The following is a 3,210-nucleotide window of genomic DNA, read 5'->3' as shown; positions in this document are numbered from 1 at the left end:
ACTGTAACGTTACAGAATAGATATTAACAGGGAAAAAGCTTCATGACATTGGGCTCGGCAATGATTTTTTGGATATGACCTTAAAAGCATAAGCAACAAGAGCAACTGTAAGCAATAGGACTGCAACAAATTACAAGCTTCTGTATGGCAAAGGAAACAGTCAACACAGTGAAGAGACAACATACTGAATGGGAGAAAATATTTGTGAACCATACATCTGATAAGGCATTAATATCCAAATACGTAAGCAACTCAACTCTATAGAAAGAAAACAATCTGATTAAACAATGGGCAATGTGGCTTGGCATATATAAAGGGAAAAATGGGCAAGGGACTTGAACAGATATTTCTCAAAATAAGACATACAAATGGTCAACAGATATTTGAAAAAAATGCTGCATATAACTAATTATTAGGAAAATGCAAATTAAAACCACAATAAGATATTACCCCACATCTATCATAATGGCTAGGAACCCTTGTACACTCTTGTTGGGAATGTAAATTAGTATATAATTATGAAAAATTGTATGGTTGTTCTTCAAAAAAACATAAAATAGATTTGGTGTTCACTAGTTACTGCCTGCAGCACTTCATATTGTTGTATTAAAGTGATTAGGTTATTCCTTGCATATACCTAAATACTAGGATTCCGGTGACAGAATTGTGATCAAAAGCACCAAAAAGTGATAGGTCCTGAGCCAAACTTATCAAAGTAAGACAACTAACTTTTCTCTCCATCATTAAAAAATGGTAAATGTAAATATTAGTTTTGGAAATTCAATCAGGATAAATAATCTCCTTTTACTTAAGTATTATATAACAAAACAGGGACAAAGTAAGAACAAGCACACAATAATTTCCTTTCAGCTATTTAAAAGAGCATCATCACACATTTTTTTTTTGTATTTGAAATTTTTATTTTAAGCTGCAAAAACAAAAACAAGCAAACAAACAACAAATAACTTGAAAATAGGCTTGTCAAATGATGTAAATTCATCTTTTCCAGGGAATCAGAAAGTAGATGCTACCACAAAGACAAGATGCTTAATTAATGGAGGTTAAATTTAAAAGTACAGTTAAATTCAGGCTAACATCTGAAAATCCTGTTTTAATCACCTCACTGTGGTACCAGTAACTATACTGAGTCAGGTTACTTTACAATTAACTATGTCACCTATAACACAATAATCCGTTAACAATCTAATACAGTTATTGGATATGGTCACATTGGAAATTCTTAATCATATAGTTGTCTTGCCTTTTTTTTTTTTGATGATGCATTGTCCTAGTATAAGTCACTGCATTTCTGTAGCAAAGTAATGAAAGGCACAGCTAATCCAAGCAGACTTAACTCTATTCAACAACCAGCTGAAAAAATACTTTGGTTCTTCAAGGAAAAAATTATGAAAAAGTATTTCTTTTAACAGTTGTTAATTTTCATAGCTGTACTCCAAGAGCTGCATAAAATTATTCCAGAAGAACCCAATTACGTAGCAATGAATGAACATGCGTGACAGAATTTGTCCATTCAACATATCTGGCAGAAAAACTAGTTAAAATGCTAGGTAGAACAAATTGGTGTTTATCAGTTTCCTGTCCTTTAAAAAAAATTACCTAGTCTACCAAGAAAGTACAAAAACATAAGGCTTTAGGTAAATAAAAGTTGTGTTTAGGCTATTACAGTGCAGATTTTCCTTAAGGCCACATACATCCTGCTTCACTGCTGCTTGCATTCCGCTGGGTTTTGATCCTTCTTCGGGTCATAGTCTGGATCATTTTCCTTATCTCCTTCTTCCCCTTCCTCATATGCTTCTTCACCTTCTTCATCATAATTATCATCATCATCTTCAATAGCTTCTCCAGTAAATTATTACACTGATCTTGGGGTTATATACTCGTGTAAAAAGTGACCAATTTTGAAGTCTGCAGCAAGGTTAGCTTCAGCAGCATCATCCGGATCTCCACTCTCAGGAACTTCAGGAGGGGTAACAAAATTAAAGAAAGAGTCATTGGAAACTGTTTTAGTCACAGTACAAACTATCCCACATCTCTTGTGTTTCTGCTTCTTCTTACTGGTTTTCAAAGTCACATTTATTCTTTCCTTTTTTTCCGATCTATCTGGCACCCTGTACAACCCATAACTTCTGGTCCATCAAAAGGAAAGGGATCAGAATCAGCCGGTTCTAACTTCATCCTATATGTCTTTGTCAGCACTTCATTTGTAAAATACTCATTGGGCTCAAAGTGAAATTCTAAGAGAAAACTCATAGGCTGGCTAGCATCTGAGAACTTCACTTTAATATCTTTCAAGTGCTTCAGAATAGGGTTATGTTCCTGAACCGTATCACTGAACAAGTCAACATTCTTAAAAACAGTTAACCAAAATTCAAGAATTGCTTTGGGGTCTTCTTTTTCTTCATTCTTTTTCTCATCTTCAATCTTGGCCTTTTCTTTCAACTCTGAAATCTCATCTTCAACTGGTTTCCATTCACATTCTTCTTTCATAGGTTCATAAATTGCATTAATAATCTCAAATCGCTTATCAAATAGAGGCCAACAGAGAACAGGATACTTCCTTTCAAGATCGTGAGCTTCCTCATAGAATTTGGCTTCTATCTGTGCAAATTTAACCTGCAGGTTTTTGAGAGCATCCACTCGTCTTTTAACTACCTTAGGCAGGCTTTCAATGTAACCTGTTGGTGTTTCTACCAGACCATCAAGTCTTTCCTGAAGGGCTGCAAGAATCTGAGGATTTTGCATCATCTGAACAGTTAGCTGATGTGCTTTGATTTTTGTTTCTTCATCAGTTTTTTCTTCTACTTTTTCAATGTCAACCAAATCTTAATTAAGTTCAGAGTGTTGTTCTCTGTTGTTGATGTCTGCTATGTTATAAGAACTCCAAATATCAATGGCTAGAATGAGGAGCCAGGCAGCCGGAGCAGCACAAGCAGTGACTCCGGGTGGCAGTGGTGTCTGGAGTAGCAGGAGGCGGTGCCGTGAGCAGATGGTGCTAAAAAAGCCATCACACATTTTCAAGATTGGTTTCTAGATACAGTAGTGACAACTGATTAGGTAACTTTCACCACTAAAATCTTCAAATATAGTAAATAATAATGCATTGCACATTTCAAAATCACTGAAAGTTTCAAGTGTTCTCACCACAAAACATAAGTATTTGAGATCATGAATATGTTAATTAGGTTTAAT

General features: G+C 35.0%; 1 pseudogene; it reads right to left on the bottom strand.

Annotated features, from left to right (window-relative positions):
- Positions 1–1,686: 1,686 nt before the first annotated feature.
- Positions 1,687–2,824, bottom strand: LOC105725905 (nucleosome assembly protein 1-like 1; annotated as a pseudogene).
- Positions 2,825–3,210: the final 386 nt, after the last annotated feature.

This window comes from Aotus nancymaae, unplaced genomic scaffold (genome assembly GCF_030222135.1).
Source record: "Aotus nancymaae isolate 86718 unplaced genomic scaffold, 86718_ANA_hifiasm-v0.15.2.pri h1tg000009l, whole genome shotgun sequence".
NCBI classification, from domain to species: Eukaryota; Metazoa; Chordata; class Mammalia; order Primates; family Aotidae; genus Aotus; species Aotus nancymaae.
Note: the sequence above shows the minus strand (reverse complement) of the source record. Positions and strands in the feature narration are given on the sequence as shown.